Source organism: Hyperolius riggenbachi, chromosome 4, assembly GCF_040937935.1.
Source record: "Hyperolius riggenbachi isolate aHypRig1 chromosome 4, aHypRig1.pri, whole genome shotgun sequence".
NCBI lineage: Eukaryota > Metazoa > Chordata > Amphibia > Anura > Hyperoliidae > Hyperolius > Hyperolius riggenbachi.
In genome coordinates this window covers 305,807,687-305,829,845 of record NC_090649.1, presented here as the reverse complement: position 1 = coordinate 305,829,845, position 22,159 = coordinate 305,807,687, and the positions used below count along the sequence as shown (strand labels likewise).

The 22,159-nt window shown below is 45.9% G+C and overlaps 1 long non-coding RNA gene across 1 annotated transcript in view; it reads left to right on the top strand.

The window, feature by feature from the left end:
- The first annotated feature begins 4,289 nt into the window (after positions 1–4,289).
- Positions 4,290–22,159, top strand: part of LOC137570771 (uncharacterized) — a 133,974-nt gene continuing 116,104 nt past the window's right edge. Inside the window, exon 1 of the long non-coding RNA XR_011031175.1 lies at positions 4,290–4,524. This is a non-coding gene — a long non-coding RNA (uncharacterized lncRNA). The remainder of the gene's footprint in view (positions 4,525–22,159) is intronic.

Sequence of the window (22,159 nt, the reverse complement as noted above, 5' to 3'; positions counted from 1 at the left end):
GGGAGAGCAAGGGAGGGGGAGCCCTAAGGTGAGGGAAGGGGGGGAGACGCCCCCCCCCCTTCCCCACCGCTGTGCCCACTACTCCCCCACTGCGCTGCCTACCTTCCACTGTCTCCATGCTAGGGTGGACGACGTCCACTCTCCGGAAAAAAGTAGGTGGAAGTCGTCCACCCGCGTTCACGCAGGACTTGACCCCTGATTTTAGTATTGTACTAGTAAGAAAATTATTGTGATTCCTGCAGCCCCTAACATGAAAAGCCCTAAGGAGCTCAGGGCCTTGAGTGGTTACTCAGTTTGCTATTATGGAAGCAGGTTCCCTGTCTGGAACATTCCTTACTATTTGTTTCCCGGGGATCCACTCCGCTGATGGCCCCTTGGCCCTAGTGGGTTGTGCAGCACTTCTGCAGGCGTACGGCAAATAAGTGCCTGTAAATTTGGGCGCCCAGTAATGCCGATAGTAAAATATCAATATTAAATACCGATTTATTACTACGGCCAAACCTAACCCTACTCTCACAAAAAACATCCCACCCAATGCCTGACCTTAACTCCCCCCCCTCCCCCCCCTGCACAAACTACCTCCCTAATACCAAAATCCTCCTCCCCCGAACACACTACCTACCTACAGTCTAAACATAAACTCACCCCCCCCCCGCACACACTACCTACCTATCGGGGAACCCCCCCCCCCACACACACACTAGCCGCGGTGTGATGCGATCATCACATTGCATCTGCGGCAAAAAAAACCCCTAAAAATCTTGGGTGCCTCAAAATATTGGCAATCGGGTGCCCACGGTGCCCGATGTACAGCAAAATTTCCACTCCGACACCCAATATTTTGTATTGGTGGCTATGGCAGCACCCAATTAGGCCCTGTTCACATTACAAACGTGGATGGCCGTGCGTTTGGAATGCAACTCATACGAACGCACGCCATCCGCGTTTGTATGCGTTGCGTGGCTGATCCCATTTACTCAAGTGAATGGGTCAGCCATGCGTTTCTGTAAAAAAATGCGTGCAGCATGTGTTCCTGGACCGCACTGGTCCGGAACGCATGCAGTGTGAACATCAGACAGTGCACTCTATGCACTGTCTGATGTCGTGCGTGTCGGTCTCCTGCAGGCGTTCCCAAAACGCGGCTGGAAACGTGTGCAGTGTGAGCGGGGCCTTAGTCCCCTAGCCACATGCGCCCTTTTTTACTGTTTTGCTTCTGCAGCACATGCTATGGCTTTCTGTGGTCAGGGAACCCTTTTTTCTAAGCTACACTAGTAGTACACAAAGTAGCACTACTATGCCTTGACAAACAGGTCTGTCATCTGCCCACCAAAACAGAGGTAACAACTGCTAGGCACTCCAGGCCTCTAGTGTGGACCTCGGTAAATCCATATTAATTAGCGAATATATAAAATTATTTTAAAGATAGAAAGTAGAGAACTTGTTTCATGTCTGACTTACTTTTTTATTCCATAATGTTATCAGTCTTTTCAGAGTGAAAATGAAATCTACACACTAAGCAAATGTTTATATTATGGAATGGCAAACACCATTATCTTTAAAAAGTGGAAAATTGTTTCATTCAGTTTAGACCTATCTACGCATGCAAGTTGGCAACAATGATTTTCAGAGTGCAAAAGAAATATACAAGGAGAATGCAATGATATCTAAGCTATGCAACAAAGGGTGTGTAGACACGGACAATGAATGTTGTCCAAAGAGATCGGACTCAGGAGCTGTAACCATGTTCCCTATGTTCCACTTTCCCATACACTGAATTCTCCACTGAATGCCAGCGATCAGCAAAGCGCTGAAGCGGTGCCACCGTATGAGGATTTTCTCACTGCAGCGTTTCCACCTTCATTGGAATAATGAAGAATATAGGGTATAATTCTGTTCATTTCTTATTTAGGGTGTAGAAATGCCTGAATCCTGACTTATAGACTTAGCCTTACTATATTGGGCTCTGCATTTTCTGAGGGGTGGTCGGTCTCCCCTATGTAGATCTTTGCACTGCTCACTGCACTAGACTAGGCACATACCCGCTGGCTTTGTATGTGCTTATGCTTAGATTAATATGTTTCCGTCTCTTTCTGTTTGGGGTTTCTGTGGAGAAAACTGTGAAAATGTTACCACAAGAATCAAAAACTAGAATTGTAGAAGAATAACAGATTCTCATATACAGTATTTTACATTTTAAACCGCTTGTACATAAAATAAGTTAAAAATGGTTACAGCATATGGCCACTCAGGAAGGACACTGGGCATAGATGAATGACTGCAAGCCTCTTCTAAATAGCATTGTCACAACTCTTACACTGTAACGAAAGGGAATATATATATATATATATATATATATTATGACCGGTTCTATTAGCCTCTGACTGGCTGGTTGAACTCATGGGTCTCAGTTATTCTAATTCAAAAATAACTTATTTTGGTTGTGCAGGAATGTTTGTCTGAAATCGAGCAGCTACAGAAATCCCTACAGTAATAGCATTTAACAAAAATGGTTAAAGATTGTAAAAAATGCATCTTTAGTTCTATCATCTCTAGTAAATGACTAGGGGGTTAATTCAAGTCAGTAAATTATGTTTACAGATCACACATGGCAATTTTAGCGTAACACACACCAGTAGGTTGGTGCCTCTTGCACAATTAGCGCTACCCCTAATACCTAGCTAACCTGCGTTGCTATGGTAACACGCTGCACAAATAATGAACACTACATTAGCAGCATGTACGTTACTCATGTGCTGTGGGGTGTTCTATTTGCACAACATGCTGCTCTGCCATAAGTACTGGTAAAATTGTTGTGGGTTTCTAAGCATGACATCTTTACAGGCTTATTGAATCAACCCTTAGAAAAAAGGCAGTTAAAGAGAAACTCCAACCTAGAATTGAACTTTATCCCAATCAGTAGCTGATACCCCCTTTTACATGAGAAATATAATGATTTTCACAAACAGACCATCAGGGGGCGCTGTATGACTGATTTTGTGCTGAAACCCCTCCCACAAGAGGCTCTGAGTACCGCGGTACTCTGGGCAAACTGCCACAATGTAACAATGTTCACAGACAGGAATTAGCGGTTTACAGCTGTCTCTAACAGCCAAAACAGCTAGGAGCAGCTACATAACCTGCCCACAATAACAATGTCACCATGTAATACATGTCAGAATGTGAATCTCGGAGAGGAAAGATTTTACAATGAGCAAACACTGACTAAATCATTTATACATAATTATGGTAAAAAATGAAGCACTGTTTTTACTACATTATTTTCACTGGAGTTCCTCTTTAAGCTCCAAGTCATAAAACATTTATTATAATGACAATAGGCATATAAGGCTCGTTTAAAAATGGGCAGTAGGCTATGGCCGCGACCGCCCGCACCGGCTCTCCTTGAAAAAACCCGCACTGAGTGCGAACGTGTGCGCGCATGTCTGTGGACGCCGTGTACGCACACGCCTCCCCTGGCCCTGTCCTCCTTCTTATTATTTTTAAATCAATGCGCATCATGTCCCCAGCTCTGCGCATTGTGTCCCTGTTGCCCTAGCAACCACAGGGACATGTGCAGAACTGTTAGAGTTAGCTGAACTGCATGCACATGCGCAGATGGTTTTCTGCACGGACACAGGGCCATGGGATGCAGATACACAGGGATATTATTATATACGATGAACTGACTTATAAGTTACAGAAATTTTAAATTTTTTTTTTTGCTCTTGTGAGCTTTCACCTTCATAATGAATTTTCTGCAGACAAATGTGTCACCAAGACACCTTGAACTTGTACTCATTGAATTGCCTGTGTTAGTTTACTGTCCTACTGCACTGGTTCTCATAACATTAAAATCTGCCTCTGGCACCCAGCCACAATTCTGTTAACGTCATTTATCGGAGACTGGATTCCTTCCAGAGAGTAATGTAAAGATAGTGCACAGTGGATGAAAGCGTGAGTCAAGTGCTAACGTAAGCCCTTATCATTCACATCCAGAGATGTATAGCTCCACCGTAGCAAATGTCTTTGCCGAATCATTTCAAGGTCTTGCTAAAATAAAAAAAAAGGAATTAATCATTGCTCCAATGATTAAACTTCCTAAACTGAAACTTGGTTTAAAGAATGACTTGGTGTCAGGAGAATTTATATAAAACTCATTTAAAAAAATGATTGAGGCTAAAACTGTGCATGCAAGTGAATTTTAGCTTTAAAATGTAACTGAATTTTTATGAAGTATTTCATCAATGATGCATCCTCTGACATTCCATTTTCTCTCACCTGTAGGCATACACAGGGCTGCCATCAGAAATTTCGGGGCCCTTCACACATCATCAGGCCTGGGCCCCCCTGGTTGCTGTGCCCGCCCACTAGCCAACCCACCCATGTGTCCGTGCGTGAAGTGCTCTAAAGCAAAAAAAATGTGCATGGCTCCGACACTGAAGAATAAATGCACAGCGTGATGCAGCAAAAAGTGTGCGTGAACATGACATGTTGTGGGTGGAGCCAAATACTAGCAAAATACAGGTAGGCCCGATTAACAAATGAGATAGGGACTTGTAGGTCCGTTCTTATCATTTATCCGTTATTTTTTGTCCCCCTCTTTTCTTCCTGTGCCTCTTTTGTCCCCCTCTGTCTCACCTCAGTTTGTGCCTCTTTTGTGTCCCTCTGTGTGACCTCATGTTCCCATCTCATCTCTTTTCTCCCTGTGCCTCTTTTTTCCACCTCTGTTCCCCCTCTGCCTCTTTTATCCCCCTGTGTTACCTCTTGTCCCTTTCTGTCTCAGCTCATCCCCCTTCCCTAGCCAGGTATAGGTTCCCCCAGTATAGGTTGCCAGGTATAGGTTCCCCCAGCATAAGTAGCCAGATATCAGTGGTGCCCCAGTATAGGTTGCCTGGTGTAGATGCCCCCAGTATAGGTAGCCTGGTATAGCTGGTGCCCCAGTATAGGTATCCTGGTATGGGTGGTGCACCAGTACAGGTTAGCCAGATTCAGGTGCCCCCAGTATAGGTAGCAAGCTATAGGCGCCCCAGTATAAGTAGCCAAGTATAGGTGATTCCATCCCCAGTATAGGTAGCCAGGTTTAGGTGGTGGCCCAGTATAGGTAGCCTGTAGCCAGATATAGGTGGTGCCCCAGTATAGAAAGTCCGCTATAGCAGGCTCACTCATCTGCTCCCAACGTTCAAGCACTGATGTAACCAGTGCAGTTTCTAGGCTAAAATGCACCCAGGGCGAGTGTGGAAAAATTGCGCCTCCCCCCCAAGCAAGGTATGGGTGCCCGCAGTATAGGTTAGCCAGGTCTAGTTGCACTTAGTATAGGTCCCCCCAGTATAGGTAGCCAAGAATAGGTACCCCATTATAGGTAGCCAGGCATAGGTGAGCCAGTATAGTTGCCCCCGCTATAGGTTAGCCAGGTAGGTGCCTCCAGTATAGGTAGCCAGTATAGTTGCCCCCAGTATAGGTTAGATAGGCAGGTGCCCCCAGTATAAGTTAGATAGGTAGGTGCCCCAGTACAGGTTAGCTAGGTGGGTGCCTCTAATATAGGTAGCCAGAATAGTTACCCCCAGCATAGGTTAGATAGGTAGGTGCCCCCCAGTATAGGTTAGATGGGTAGCTGCCCCCCAGTATAGGTTAGATTAGGTAGGTGCCCCCCAGTATAGGTTAGATTAGGTAGCTGCCCCCCAGTATAGGTTAGATTAGGTAGCTGCCCCCCAGTATAGGTTAGATTAGGTAGCTGCCCCCCAGCGTAGGTTAGATTAAGTAGGTGACCCCCAGTGTAGGTTAGATTAGGTAGGTGCCCCCCAGTATAGGTTAGATAGGTAGCTGCCCCCCAGCGTAGGTTAGATTAGGTAGCTGTCCCCCAGTATAGGTCAGATTAGGTAGGTGCCCCCCAGGGTAGGTTAGATTACGTAGGTGCCCCCCAGTGTAGGTTAGATTAGGTAGGTGCCCCCCAGTATAGGTTAGATAGGTAGCTGCCCCCCAGCGTAGGTTAGATTAGGTAGGTGCCCCCCAGCGTAGGTTAGATTAGGTAGCTGCCCCCCAGCGTAGGTTAGATTAGGTAGGTGTCCCCCAGTGTAGGTTAGATAGGTAGGTGCCCCCCAGCGTAGGTTAGATTAGGTAGCTGCCCCCCAGTATAAATTAGATTAGGTAGGTGCCCCCAGGGTAGGTTAGATTAGGTAGGTGCCCCCCAGTGTAGGTTAGATTAGGTAGGTGCCCCCCAGTATAGGTTAGATAGGTAGCTGCCCCCCAGCATAGGTTAGATTAGGTAGCTGCCCCCCAGCGTAGGTTAGATTAGGTAGGTGCCCCCCAGCGTAGGTTAGATTAGGTAGCTGCCCCCCAGTATAGGTTAGATTAGGTAGGTGCCCCCCAGGGTAGGTTAGATTAGGTAGGTGCCCCCCAGTGTAGGTTAGATTAGGTAGGTGCCCCCCAGTGTAGGTTAGATTAGGTAGGTGCCCCCCAGTGTAGGTTAGATTAGGTAGGTGCCCCCCAGTGTAGGTTAGATTAGGTAGGTGCCCCCCAGTATAGGTTAGATAGGTAGCTGCCCCCCAGCGTAGGTTAGATTAGGTAGCTGTCCCCCAGTGTAGGTTAGATTAGGTAGGTGCCCCGCAGTGTAGGTTAGATTAGGTAGGTGCCCCCCAGGGTAGGTTAGATAGGTAGCTGTCCCCCATAATGGAGGGGGGAGCCGGTGTGCCGGAGCCGCGGGGAGGGCAGCCCTCCCTCTCCCTCCCTCTCCTGGGCCGCCCTCCGTGCTCCCCCCTCAGATGCAGAGCGCAGCAGCAGCCAGGGAGGGAGCGCTGAATACAACATACCTCCCTGCTTTCCAAGCGCTGCTCTCTCGCCGCCGGTCTCTTCCTCTCTGCCTATACGATGATACACACACTGGTTCCGGCTAAACAGGAACCAGCGTGTGTATCATCGTATAGGCAGAGAGGAGCGCTTGGAACGCAGGGAGGTATGTTGTATACAGCACTCCCTCCCTGGCTGCTGCTGCGCTCTGCATCTGAGGGGGGAGCACGGAGGGCGGCCCAGGAGAGGGAGGGAGAGGTCGGGCTGCCCTCCCCGCGGCTCTGGCTCCCCCCTCCATTTCAGCGCCCACCTCCCAACAGTTCCCAACAGCGCCCCGGGCGGCGGCACGGGCCGCACGGCCCTAGAAACGGGCGTGGATGTAACTCTTCTCTCAGTGCTGGAACGCGGTGTGCTGGTTAGTGAGCCACAGGCCTGCAGCCAGCACATACAGCCCTTTCAGTGCTTTGGGGGAAGGGGGGAGGCAGGATCCCCAGAAGCCCTGGGCCCAGGGCCGGCCCGCTCATGAGGCGGGGTGAAACATTTGCCTCAGGCCGCAAACTTCAAAGGGCGGCACCCGTCCGGGGGGGCCGGCCGCCGAGCCGGAGGGGTAGCGGGCAGGTCGGGGGTATTGTGCCTAGCGGTGGGGAGAGGGGTTGGACCCCCCCCTCCCTCGCCTGGGTCCCCCGATCTGCGCTCCCCTCCAGCCTGTAATTAGTAAGCTGCTGCCAGATGGTAAGAGGCACGGGCGGGGAGGACTCACCTTTTCCACGTTCCAGCGAGCGCTCCACTGACGTCACTTCCTGCATCGCCGCCCACTGTATTGTAAGTGGACGGCGATGCAGGAAGTGACGTCAATGGAGCGCACGATGGAACGCGGCGGGGGGGGGGGGGGGGGGGCGTAATTAGCAGCTCTGCCACATTTGCCTCAGGCGGCAAAAAGTGACGGGCCGGCCCTGCCTGGGCCCCTCACTACAGTGTAAATTGTCCCCCCCTGATGGCTGCCCTGGGCATACAGGGCCCTGCTGTCTGTTGGCTTTCCTCTTATTTCATGAGAAGGACTTTTAGCATCGTCAATTAAAGGGAAAAAAAAATCTCTTCTCTTTTTTTGCTGACGTCTTTTCTTCTCCATCTGTATTTCTCTATCTTATTAGCTATTTTTGCTTTCAGTAGCATTTAGATGTGGAAGAAAGAACTAGTGTCGTCTATCTGCATAGTTTGTATGCTCTCATCGTGTCTGCGTGGATTTTCTCTAGGCTCTTTGGTTTGCTCCCACATCCCCAAAAAATACAGATAAGTTAATTGGCTTCCCCACCACACTGACCCTAGACGACAATGGACATTGCACTATAGTAGGATTAGATTGTAAGCTCTTCTGGGGGACATTTACTGACCTAACTTTGTACTCTGTAAAGAGCTGCGGTAGATGTCAGAGCTATATAAATACTAAATAATATTAATAAAAGAAGCAAGAAATAGTGAGTATACAAACATGCAAAAGAGCAAAGGAGGCAAGGTGTGATGTGATCTAAGAATTACCTCACCTTGGCCAGACACTACGACTTCCACGACTTAAGTATTTCAGAAAGACCATCCTCCCCTCATATTCCCTGTAAGAAATCTTGAGAGGTCAGCACTGCTTTGTATGACCATACATGACTTTCTTCTCTAATTATGGACTTGAGCTCAATGAGACTGGACTTATTCACCTTGTATTCTTGCAACTGGCTTTTTTTGTGGACCACATTTGTGGATGATACCCTCATCTGTGGCTCTAATGGTCACAAAATGATTTACGCCTAGAGAGAAGATCAGATTGTTACTGTATTGTATTTATATACTGCCACCATCCATGGCCATACAATAATAGAAGGTACGTAGTAAGTATATACAGTATAGTTTCATAAACAATAATGGGATGCAGCTAATACACAAACAACTAGACTGGCTAATTAATTGCAAACTGATGTAGAAAATATGTACCCACATTATACAGCTGTAATAAAATACACTAGATGGGAGAGCCTTGTCCATTTGAGCTTACAGTCTATATGGAATATAAATGGCCTCCTTTATCCTCACTGGGTCCTCCTGTGAGAAAAATGATGCTCCAAGGCAAGGTCACAGCATCCTTCAACCAACAGTAAACAGTAGCTAGGATCAGTCTTAGCAATTGCCATGCTGGTAATCTGAAAAAGAAATAAGGCAAAGCCAGCATCAGCATCACAGCCATAAATGTTGATTTCCCCACCTAGAATGTTCACCAGGGAATGGTTAGGACAGTGAATATAGGAGGTGGTTAGTGAGTTTAGGGTTAGGCCTCTGCGGGATGTTAACTGTTAGACACCACTCTGGCAAGTTAGGTTTAGGCATCAGGTTGGGGTGGTTTAAGCTAGGCATTGGGTAAAGAAAGTTTAGTACTAGGCAACAGGTGGATGGTTAAGGGTAGGCATTGGGAAAACAGAGGTTAAGGTTAGACAGCACTGCAGCACATGTTTTTTTTTCTTTTTACTATTAACCATTGTTTGCTTATTAAACATGCATACACTACTATTGCTCAGGTTCTGGTTGTATGATAAGCACATTTGAAAGGTTTAAAACCTACTTGATTGGTTTTGCCTTTAAAGAGAACTCGAGGTGGTTCATGGGGGGCAGATGGGATACAGAGGCATGTTCTCTGCCTCATGATATGCCTCTGTGTCCCCACACTGCCACTCTCTGCCCCCCCCCCCCCCCCCACCGCCGCACTATGGTCCCCAAGATTATATTTGTCCCTGTCTCGGAGGTAAACATCGAGGAGAGGGATTCCCTGTTTAAAACGCCCGGCAGGGGTGTTGCTGCAGGGTTTCCAGAGCAGCTCTCTCTCTCTCCCTGGCCGCTCCCCACCTCCCTGCACGCTGAGAATGAGAGACAGTCACTCATTCCAACGTCGTGACCCGGAGGTAACAAAAGTGAAAGTGGGCCAGTGTGGCCCACAGGAGCAGCGGGGAGTGGCAATTTTTGCGGCTACCTGATTCGCTCAGCCCCCTGCATCAGGTAGCCTAGAGTTTTTGTTTTATGAGCCCACCTTTGGAACATGGAACTAACCACTAGGGTTTGGGGAATTTTCACAAAACAACTCTTTAATTGCAATGCTGATTAAAAGCAAAGTTTGCAGTAAACTGGTCTGATTTAATTTCCATTTGATCTCCTGGATTTTCTAGTTCACTAAAATATTCTGCTGAGTTCGAATCTCGGCTCTGCCTGTTCAGTAAGCCAGCACCTATGCAGTAGGAGACCTTGGGCAAGACTCCCTAACACTGCTACTGCCCATAGAGCGTGTCCTAGTGGCTGCAGCTCTGGCGCTTTGAGTCTGCCAGGAGAAAAGCGCAATATAAATGTTCTGTGTCTGTAGTTGAACCCAACACTAGTTCACAAATAAGAGTGGACATGGATATCTTAAGTAAGTTAAAACTTAAAGACCAACTATCAAAGAAACTGTTCTTCTGTAAACCCCACAAACATATAGAGATTTTAGCCAGTAACACTAGAAAGCTTTTTAGAGGTCTCTCATCACAGCCTGTGTGAAAAAATGCATATACCTGATGATACTGCACCATTGGGCTCCCGGTCTCTCCCTACTTCTAACCTAGGTGTTCTTGGCCCTTACAAGAATCACCAAAGAAAAAACAAGAATCACCAAAGAAAAAACTATTCACAGAGGAATCATTTACTGTTTGTTTCCACCCTGCCTGCTTTCTCATAGATCATTTGAGAACAGCTGAGGGATAGTTAGATACAGAGAAGGATCTGAAAAGAAGGACCTGTACTTTTTCCTTACTTGAATGCCCTCCCCCCCATTCAGAATGAGATCTCCCTGTCTGTAAACTGTTTACTTTACACTGCAAGGCAGAAAGAGAGACACACAGGACCAGGCACACAGAGCTGCAGCTGATGATTATTTACACACATTTGAAGCTATGTTTCTGCTTTCTATCATTCCGAACACATTTTACTCACAGTATTACAGCCAGTGAACATTGTTTCTGTATGCTGGATGTGCTGAACACAGTCCTCCATAGTAATGTAACTTTCTTCCCAAAAACATGAAAAGATAAAAAAAAGTATTTGTATTGCTATTTGCTAGTAATTACTGGAAACATATGTGGCATTTACAATTTTAGTTAACTTTGATAGTTGTCCTTTAAGGTCAGTGTAAAGGTGGCGACACACGATACAATAAAATGATCTGATTTTATGGCAATTCGATAAATATGATCAGATCTCCCCAAAAAAATCGAAAGCTTTTTTGTAATTCGACTGAAAAATCTGATCGAATTTCTCGTTTCTTCTTTTTTCGATTTTCATCAATCCGGATTGCTGGAAATTTTTCTTAAATTTTTCTAAAGATTGTATGGTGTGTGTTAGATTGTCAATTTAATAATATACACACCCTAGCAATTTTATCAGAGTTTCCAATCATTTTGATCATAATTGGGGAAAAATTGAACATACGTGTGTGGTACATTGGTTATATTTTTGAAATGTTACAATTAGTCAGAAAAAGTGATTGCAGTTCTTGAATTGAACAGATATTTTAAAAATTGTATGGTGTGTGGCCACCTTTAGGAGTAACAGGATAGGTGTACTTTATGTAAGCAGAGTTAAAGTGGGTTCTTTTTTCCAGAATTGTTGAATGATTACAACTGACCAATTAATGAAAATGTGTCCCCGGTTTACGAACGCCCGACTTACGAACGACCCGCCGATACGAATGCCCGCCGACTCACTGCAATGCCGTCACGCCGCTGGGAACTACCTCTTCTGCTGCCGTTTTTAATGCAGAGTAGGCGCAGCAGAAGGTAGATAGAGGACATCTCACCTGTTCCACGGCGGTAGAAGGTCCCATCGTGCTGCCCGGAAGCTGCGCGGCCGGTCATCTCTATCCGTCCACTGTTCCCCGGCGGCTTTTTATGCATCGCATAATGACGCAATCAGGAAAAGCCCCCTAGTGGCGGCGCCTCCTAATGCGTCATTATGCGACGCATGTGAAGCCGCCGGGGGGGGGGGGGGGGGACGGGACAGTGGACGAAGAGATGGGCCGCGCAGCTTCCGGGCAGCACGATGGGACCTTCTACCGCCGTGGAACAGGTGAGATGTCCTCTATCTACCTTCCCCTGCGCTTACTCTGCATTAAAAACAGGGGCAAAGGTGGCTGTCCCGACTTAAGGACAGATTCAGGTTAAGAACGAGCCGACAGTCCCTATCTCGTTAGTTAACCAAGGACTACATGTATACAATCAATGAGTGAGGCTGGTTCTTCTCAGTCCTGCTTCTTTCTCAGTTCAGACACTGCCATGTTATTTCAATTACTCTCCTCAGTTGTACGGTTATAAGTACACATAGGTGAGGGTGAATTGTTACTCTGATTCGTGTTGTTTAATGTTAATTAAGTTTGGCTTGTGGGGAGTGTAAACTGCCAGTGGTGGGTATACAGTGAGTTATAAATAGCTGTTGGAGGGTGTGAATATCTTTTTTGAGCATTGTAAATAGCTACCAGATGGTGTTTTCTCTTGTTCCAAATTTACTATGTCACTGTAAATGGAAATGGTCACTCAGGCTCTGTAAATGACAGCTGTCACTCAGTCTACTGTAAAATTTTAGTGTTTGCTCACATTAGTTAGCTGTAGCATGGTACCCATCAGGGATGAAAGCTGGTTTCTAATATTACTGCAGATAGAAACTCTGCATAAACCATTTTAGCATCGTTGTAAAGGGCATGAAGATTAAGGTTTGGCTTGGGAGGGGTGTGGTATGGGTGGAGCTTGAGGTGGGATAGGGGTGTGTCAATGTGGACCATTTTTCACACTTTGAAATTCCCACTTTAACTTTTCTGGAATACATAAACAGGGATGTCTGTATAGCTGATATTGTGGTGAAACCCCTCAAACAGTGTAATGTCGGTGCCATGGCACTGACCGTTTCCTGGCTGTAAACCTCATTGCATTGTGAGAAATAATGCATGCTTCCAACTGCCAAGCAAGCTGTATCTCCATCTGTGCGCACACACACACACACACACACACACACACACACACACACACACACACACACACACACACACACACACACACACACACACACACACACACACACACACACACACACACACACACACACACACACACACACACACACACCTATTACCCTATCACATGGATCAAACATGAATGAATTACACAGTGAATATCAATGATTTCTTGAACTATATTCTAGGGCATAGGGCAGTTGGTCATCGGTGAAGCTACTAGCGCTTTATAAATGTTGGGAGATATAAATGCCAAAATAAAATGTGTTCTTCATCTTTCCTGACCAAATACAGAAATAAGTTTTCGCGAAGATAAATGCTAATGTTTTACCCCATTTGTATGAGTTATCCATTGACCTAGTTATGTGTTACTCGAGTCCTGACATTGTCTCGGTCTTGTGAAATATTAACATGATTCACATCTATTCTGGTATACAATGTTGAAATATTAGTAACTGGTTCCAGATCAACATTCCATGGTTTTACAGGCTGAGGTGATGGACAGAGGAAAGGTCTGCTTTTTTTATTATCCATGGAACCAGGACTACTTAAGGGGAGATGTTTTTTTCTTTGCATAATTCAGATCCCATTATCCTGACACGTTCATTGACATTTCTGTTGTTTATTAAAGCAGAATTATAGTCATAGTTTTCCCCTCTGCTCTAACAGATTTCCCACACTTGAACAGAAACTTGTTTAGAAATGGTTACAAATATTAACTTTCACTTTGCTTGGAATATAGAGGAATAGATCCGACAGTATATATAATGGGATGGAAAGAGGGATTGAGCAAAACTTGTTATGGGAGAAGTGTGGAGATACTTGTAGTTGATGTAGCCATACTTGTCATTGGGTAGGTGAACATAGACTAACTTAACCCAAATGGTATGCATCTGCAATTATGGTCAGTTGTTGGGAGGAAGTGCGTTTGATTGATTTGGCTCACCAATCTCCTCTATTTAACATCCCTGTAAGTTGTGCTTTCAATCCTCATGTCCCTAAAATTGGTCATAGGCATATTTGGCAGACTGATTTAATTGGTTCAGTTGAAATTTTCTTAAAGTAAATGTGAAGTGAGAAAGGCAGATACTTACCCATGGACTGGTGGTAGGTTTGTGAACAACTGTAAATCTCTACATCTAGATAGTGGGTGGTGCAGGATTGTGGTAGTGTGTGTGTGTGTGTGTGGGGGGGGGGGGGGGGGGAGGGGAGTTATTATATAGAAAATCCTAGAAATCTGCTTTAAATCAAACCATCAGATGGCATATGAGAAGTCTTTTTCTGTCTCCACTCTGACTGAGTGGGACCATTTTTAAATCGCCCCAAAGTTAAATAAAAAATTGAAAACTCAAAACAGGTAAACAACATGGCCTGATCAGTACAGCGGGGAATGGGTTACGCATTAGAAGACTATTGCAAGTGTAGAAGAAGTCAAACTATGATGCAAACTGGAGACCCATTTAGGAGGGCCTCGGCGATGATATGTCCACATATCTAGGTCACAAAGCAGCTGAGTTTGACTAATGTTAACAAGCCTGTGTGCTCCATTTCTTCCCCACACATCCTGTGTGTCCATAGCACCGTTCAGAATCATCGGCCCTCCCACACCCCCTGTTGGGCGCACTCATTGGTTTTTTTTCATGTTTGACATTCAGCTTGTTGAACACTGCAAAGAGGAAGAGGAGTCGGGAACTCTCATGCATGACACTTGCGGCGTGTGCACATATTATGTGCTGCTTCGGGTAATACTGTATGTTTAATTTGTACTGCTTTTGAACTCATATGCTTGCTTTAAAGAACATCTAAAGTGAAAATAAACTAATTAAATAAACAACTGTATCTATCATTCTCCTTCTAAAAATGACTTTTTTTTTTAGTTATCCCACAGTTTTATTTTATAGTTAAACCTACTTTTTAAGTTTTTAGTGTTTCATGGCTTCTTCTCAATGACACATTCATTGAAGTATGCCAGAGCTAAAATCTATGAACTATTGACCCACTTCATCTCTTTCATGCTCTCAGAAGCCATTTACTGCCAGCAAAAGGGTTTTGTGGCTGCAATTCCTTATCAGTGAGGGTTACGTTATAGTCAGACCCGGTCCCAACCCAGACAGAAACTCTCACTTGCATATCTGATTTGTAACTCTTTCAGATGGACAAAGAAAAAAATGAACACAGTATAGTTATTTATGTACTTGGCACTGTACATACAGGTCTATCTCATCATGTCACATGGCACCTCGGATGTCCTTTAAGGATAAGAGTGGGATGAAAACCCACATGCACATCTTGCTAAAAAATTAAGTGTAGTAAAAAATGATCTATCCATTTTAATGTGCATACAGATGTGAATTTGTAAAATGACAGGAAGTTCAAATGTCACTGCTTTGCAAACTTGGCAGTAGTGCACTGTGTGGTGCACTTTTTAGAATACATAATTTCTTCTTGTATGAGTAGTTAGCTATGCAGAGAAGGATTGCTTCCCTCTCTTTGCACTCATTTTATCAGGCTGACAGTAGCATTTTCTGTTTGGAGTTATTTGCCGAGGCTGATGTTTGACAATGCACATAAAAGCATGGTAAAAAGCTGAAATAGTTCTTGTTAAAATCATTACCATATATTATTATTTTGTATTTATATAGCACTGACATGTTCCGCAGCGCTTTACAGAGTATATGTGTTTAGTCTTGTCACTAACTGTCCCTCAGAGGAACTCATCTAATCCCTATTATAGTTATATGTTCATTGTAGTCTAGAGCCAATTTATGTGTGTTTTTGGGATGTGTGAGGAAACCAGAAGGCCCGGAGGAAACCCAGAGAAGGGAGAACATACAAATCCGGTGAAGATAGTGCTATCCACTACGCCACTGTGCTGACCTGGAGAGACCTTGTTTGTTTCTCAGCACAAAGTAGAATTGTCTTTTCAGCCCAAAATTAAATGTAATGATTGTTTAGTGGGTACCTGGCAGTTATTTGCAATTATGGAGAGCCCTCAATAATGGGTCAGCATCTGGCATAGACCACCACACAAGTAGGCAGCAAACCCCTGCTCTGATTGCACAATATGTTGTGAGTTCCCTTTAGGATAAAATTGATTCTGCTGTCCTTTTTACTTCATATATAAATCCAGAAGGATAAAAGAATCCATTCAAATATTACCGAAAGCTCAACAAATGTAATAAAAACGAGAACCACAAAATGCATTATTTGCGAGCATGAAGAAGGAGCATAACAGTTTTTTTTCCTGGTAATCTGCAGCCATGTGCGGCGTCTGGAAGAGGATGTTCTAGCAGTCACATGTACTCTCAGACTGTGCATCCTCGTGCAGGGAGCTCAGCCTAATTCTCCTCTGCTTTCCTCTCATCAGCAGCAGCCTGATAAATCCACGAGGGTTTACAGCTAATGCCAGCGTGCCTCTATAAAACCAGGTACCACATACAGCCTTGCCAGTTCAGGGTTATCAAAGCCCAGCGACATTATTCTCAAATGAGCAAATGTGACAGCGGGTGATAATGTAGGATAACAGTAGTGCTGTAACACTCATGCAGAGCGGCAATAATAAGCATTCACGTTAATGGCAGGGAATTATAACAGACTATGGCCTTTTCAATAATAGCCAGTGACCTTCAACGTGAACGTGTATTTTTTCCCCCCATTCGTTTTACATCTTTTTCTGGCAGAGCTTCCTTATTATTTCTTAAACGTGATACTCTATAAAAGGAGCAGGGTCAGTAATTAGTAAATGCTTCAATCTCGAGTGCTCTTTCTTTCTCCCACAAACATCAGTGGGTGGCAAATTAGTCCACCGCTAAGAAGAGACTGAATCACCTGAATCACTCAATAGCATAGGTTAAAGCTGCCAATTAGTTTAGTCTTCAGGGGACGATGCCACGTGGACTGGTTGCCACATTGTGCTTTCTGTAAAGGAGAACTCTAGCACAAACGTTAAAACATTTTTTTATTTAAGTGGGGCATTGGATCACTTTCTGTGCCTGTACCTATAGAGAAAAGTCATTTGTCACTAAAAATAACTCATCACTACATAAAGCTATTCTTGCCAAAGTGGAGATACTTGTCATAATCCGCAAATTATTTCTGGTAGCTGGCAACTCGGGATTCCCAGGCACCTGTCATAATCCTTACATAATGTCTTCTTACCAGGGAACTGTGGATGCCCTGGTCTCTGTCATAATCCCCACATCATTTCTGCATGCCTGGGAACTGTGGATCCCCAGGCACCTGTCATAATCCCAACATCATTTCTGCATGCCTGGGAACTGTGGATCCCCAGGCACCTGTCATAATCCCCACATCATTTCTGCATGCCTGGGAACTGTGGATCCCCAGGCACCTGTCATAATCCTTAGATAATGTCTCCTTGGCAGGGAACTGTGGATCCCTTAGCACCTGTTCTAATCCTGACACCATTTCTGCATGCCTAGAAACTCTGGATCCCCAGGTAATCATCACAATCCTTACATAATTTTTGCATGCCTGAGAACCATCCGCGTTGCTAGGGGAATAGATTTGAGGCAAGTGCCGCGGACCTCCTCACAAGTGCCCTGAACCGCGAGTGTCCTAATTATTGCGGTGTCTCCTGTTCCCAAGGCTACCTGGGAACTCTGGATCCCCCCTGGTACCTGTCATAATCCTTACATAATTTCTGCATGCCTGGAAACTGTGGATCACCATAATTTCTGCATGCCTCGGACACATGCACTTTGCTAAGGCAATAGATCCCTGGCAAGTGCCACAGACCTCCTCACAAGTGCCCTGAACAGGGAGTACTGGGGTGTCCACCGTGCACTGAACAGTGGCAATACCCTGAACATTGTGGCATCCCATGTTCCCATGGCTACTGCAGCGCCCACTGAAAACAAGCAGTATGGAGTACAGGGGGGTGGACAGTCACTGAGAGAGGAGTGAGCCTTACTCCTTCCTCACTGGCTGCCCGGCCCAATGTGATCCCCAGCCATACTAAGTGCATCTGTACCTTCGCCCCCTGAACACAGCACACCTCACTCCTCATCTTCTGTGCATGTCGCTGCATCTTCAGTGTCCCCCAACATTCTCTCCACTGCTCTTGTGCACCCTGGGACCCCAGCACGCTGGTCCACCACCATAGACTGCCTGGAGCCAGCAAAGCCAAGCATACCAGCACTGCACAGCATGCCAGACAGCGATGCCAGCATCATTACAGCATAACTGCCAGCCAGGGTAGCTAAAGGTGACCCCCAGTACATGTAGCCAAGGTGCCCCCCACCAGTACTGGTAGCCACCCCCAGTATAGGTAGCCAAAGGTGTCTCCACCATATAGGGCATTGGTATTAGTGGTAGTATATACTGTAGCTACCTGCTGCCTCCCCATCTACAACACTCACAGGCCTGCAGGTCAGTGGGGACCCAAAGAGAGGAGAGCAGTGTACAATAACTATGCGTCACACTTCAAAAGCAGGAAGTAAGCAATGACCTCAATTCTGCAACTGAAGGGTACTCTACTGTCACTGTACTGCTCACTGCTCTTCCTTCTTTTCATGTTGCTGCTGACCTGTGGTCTGTGTGGGAGTGACAGGTAGGCCGTGGCGGCCATACAAATCACAAATATGGGAGGCCCCTGCTGTGGGTGAGGCCCCAAATGGCTGCTTGGTATGCTTGGGCCAAGCAGCACCCCTGGCAAACATGGACATTACCTTGCACATCAGTTTGTCCTTTCAGTTTTACTTACAGCAACTGAGCAGTTGGCTGATGGTGTAATGGCTAAGGGCTCTGCCTCTGCCACAGGAGACCAGGGTTCGAATCTCGGCTCTGCCTGTTCAGTAAGCCAGCACTAATTCAGTAGGAGACCTTTGGCAAGTCTCCCTTACACTGCTACTGCCAATAGAGCGCGCCCTAGTGGCTGCTGCTCTGGCGCTTTGAGTCCGCAAGGAGAAAAGGGTCGGACCCCCCCTCCCTCGCCTGGGTCCCCCAATCTGCGCTTCCCTCCAGCCTGTAGTTAGGAAGCCGCTGCCAGATCGTAAGAGGTACGGGCGGGGAGGACTCACCTTTTCCGCGTTCCAGCGAGCGCTCCACTGACGTCAGTTCCTGCATCGCCGCCCACTGTATTGTAAGTGGACGGCGATGCAGGAAGTGACGTCAGTGGAGCGCACGATGGAACGCGGATAAGGTGAGTCCTCCCCGCCCGTGCCTCTTACGATCTGGCAGCGGCTTCCTAATTACAGGCTGGAGGGGAGCGCAGATCGGGGGACCCAGGAGAGGGAGGGGGGGGTCCGACCCCCCTCCCCACCGCTATGCCCAATACCCCCGACCTGCCCACTACCCCTCCGGCTCGGCGGCCGGCCCCCCCGCACCCACGGACGCTAAAAGGCAAAAAAGTCTAGGGCCGGCCCTGGGTACAAGATACATGATCATGTGATTTTGGGCTTGATAGGTAGGTCCAGAAATACAAGCATGAGGCCGTCATAGGATAGGAGCACCTGATCATGTAGCATACACTAGGGAGGGGAGGACTCTGCCAAAGGCTTACACACGAAGGGAGGGGGGGAGACACTAGGTAGGAATTATACTGTCTCAATGCAAAAAAAATGATTTTAGCTTATCCACAGGTACTTACAATCATTGTAAAGTATCTCTGTGTTGTCAGTATTCTTATTCATATGTTTTGTGATGTGACAACTACATTATAAGACCTTGTAATGTAAAGTGAATCTAAGAGGTAAGAAATATGGGACCCCACTGCTGAATTATCCACCTTATTGGCCTCGATTCATGAAGTGTTACCGCACGCTTACCGCACGCTTAAATTAAATTATGCCCTTTTAATTTAAATTTGCAAGTGCAGGGGATATTTAGCTCGGTATTTAGCGCACAGAAACAACCACTTTCAGGTTCATGAATACAACTTTCAGTAAATACACCGAAAGAACACCGCATTCATACCGACTGAATACCGCACTGTCGAGAGTCTTCATGAATACAAACATTCAGAATATGGATGCGCTATTTTACCGAACGATCAATATCGTTCGGTAAGCGCTCGGTAATGCTTAATGAATCAAGGCCATTATTGTGTGGCAAATTCCATATTTTTAACTTTGCAGGCTGATATGAAGTATATATAGCATACCTTCCTTGTTATCTACTTAAAGAGGACCTCCAGTGTAAATACTAAAATTTGGCAGCCTGCAAGTAAAACAAAGCTATACTTACCCGAGAAGCCTTGTCCCACGATGCTGTCCCAAAGTCCCTGCATCATCCAACTTCTGGCGCCTGGCCCCACCTCCTCTTCTCCACAGCGAAAAAGACCAAGCTGTTTACTACAGTAAATAGCTTGGCGTTTTTCTCCAGTGAGAGAGAAGAGGCAGGGCCAGGCGCCGGAAGTCAGGTGATGCAGGGACTTCGGTATCAGTAGCTGATACCCCTTTCCCATGAGAAATCTTTTTCTTTTCACAAACTGATTCTCATCAGGGGGCTCTGTATGGCTGATATTGTGGTGAAATCCCCCCCCCCCCCACAGTGTGATGTCAGGACCATGGTTCTGACATCACACTATGGGAACCTTGTTGCATTGTGGGAAATAACAGCTGTTTCTAACTGCCATAAAATCAAGCAGCATCTCCTTCCACTGACATCACCTGCCAGCAGTAAAAATGTCGCCATGTGATAAATGTCAGAATGTAAATCAGGAAGAGGAAAGAATTTAACACTGACTAAATCATTTATACATAATTATTGTAAAAATGAAGCACTTTTTTTTATTACATTATTTTCACTGGAGTTCCTCTTTAACGCTGAGTGCCAACTAATCGTACCTGACCCAGTAATAGCATTTGCCTAAATCACCAAATTCTTTAAAAATGGGGTAAAATAGTACTGTAGTCATCTTGCTCCAAATTCAGTGATAAACTGATAATAATTAAAAGGGCTAAGGGGGGAATGTAAGAAGAATGTCTGGTCTGTGTGATATAGATCATGCAGCATAGGCATAAGGAAGCTGCGCTAGCTTTGCTGGCTGTATATTCTCTGTTTCCACCTGGATTTAATTAATCCAGAAAGCTGCTGAGCACACAGTCTGTCTTTCTCAGCCCCAGACAGACTACGGGAGCATCTTAGTAATATAGCCTTACATCTGCATCTATGTGACTCACCTACAGATTTCACTGCTGGTAAGGTGTATGGACAGCATTCACACCCAGGAGTATTTTCTATACTGGCTGTAGTTAAAATAAAAATCCTGTCCTAAGTAGGGCAGGACTGGATGTGTTAGACTGTGTGCCCTACTGCTAGCATACGTCCCCCGAACTCAGATTTACTTATGAAGGCCACAGAAGTCTACAGATATCTTTCTACAGGGTAAAGTGTATTGGTGTTAACCAGAGAAATAAGGGATGCCAAATGTGTTGATTTGTTCTGCAAGTCACTTTCCATGTCAGCCTCTGTACCTTATAAAAACATGCGTGAGAGAGAAATTAAAGGATTAAAATCCCCTCCTCCCACCTTGGCCCTCTGTTTTTTAGGCCTGGGAGGAGGGCTGGCTCAAAGGCCACTCGCCCCCCCCCCTCTCCCCCAAGCAAATTGGGAGATAAAGAGGAAGCACAAGTACCCCATAGATGGAAAAGGATGGAGAGAAGAAGACTGAGCTAGAGCCCCATGAAAACTGTACCGGCTGCTACTCATTTACACATTTGTGGCGCGTGGCACTTGGTGCTGTATGCCAGGTAGGTCCACCCAGCATTTGGCATTGGCAACTGGCAGCAGACAGCAGCAGCTGTGTGTTATGACACATATAAGCAGTGCCATACGATACAGGACAGTGGGTTGGTGCAGTCATACCTGTCCTGCAGCCAAGCAGCAGCACTGAGGATAGGGCAATTACGAGTAGTAGTCACGGGAGAACACCTGGTGGGGTCAGGTGGCATTGGGGCCCCTGCACTGGTCAGCGGCTCTTGGGGAAATTGTCCCCTGGCCTTTGCCTAAATGGAATTACCGAACCTGCCTGGGACCTACTAGCAGCACTTTTTTTAAGCGCTTGTGATTTGAAAAGCTCTTGCTAATGTAATGCTATGGGTGATTTTTAACAAATCACATCCCTCAAGTGGGATCACACCCATAGCATTTCATTAGCAAGAGCTTTTCAAATCACAAGCGCTTAATAAAGCAATGCTAGTGGGGCCCAGGCCTTATACTGTTTTTCTTCCACAGGAACCAACCATTTCACATGATTTTTTAATTTTTTTTGAAAAGTGCCTACTAGGCTGCAGAGGTCCCCTGTATTCCCCTCCTCTGTCCTACTGTTTGCTTAACTTGTCTGGTTTT